Consider the following 361-nt stretch of genomic DNA (forward strand, 5'->3'; position numbering starts at 1 on the left):
TGCCCCCCCCTTCTCCCAGCCTGGAGTTCTGCCGGACCCGCCGGGGTTGACACCAACGGAACAAAAAGGTCCCCTGGCTCCTCAATCTCGTTTCCCAACCCGGGGAGGGGATGTCGCCTCCACCCTCCCTGGGAGCAGGATGGGGCCATATTTTTAAAAAAACCTTTTTTTGTTTGTTTTTTTCTTTCAAAAAATAAAACTGAAAACGCTGGGGGACATTTCTGACTGGGGGCTGAGCAGAGAGGAGGGGACCAGCTGTGTTTCTTCATCTCGAGGGGCTGAAATTCCCACTGCCAGCTCCAGTGTTGGGGTTTAGCCCCAATCATTTTTGGGAGACTAAAGCTCTCCTCCTCCTCCTCCT

Source organism: Acanthisitta chloris, unplaced genomic scaffold, assembly GCF_000695815.1.
Source record: "Acanthisitta chloris isolate BGI_N310 unplaced genomic scaffold, ASM69581v1 scaffold7235, whole genome shotgun sequence".
Taxonomy (NCBI): Eukaryota; Metazoa; Chordata; class Aves; order Passeriformes; family Acanthisittidae; genus Acanthisitta; species Acanthisitta chloris.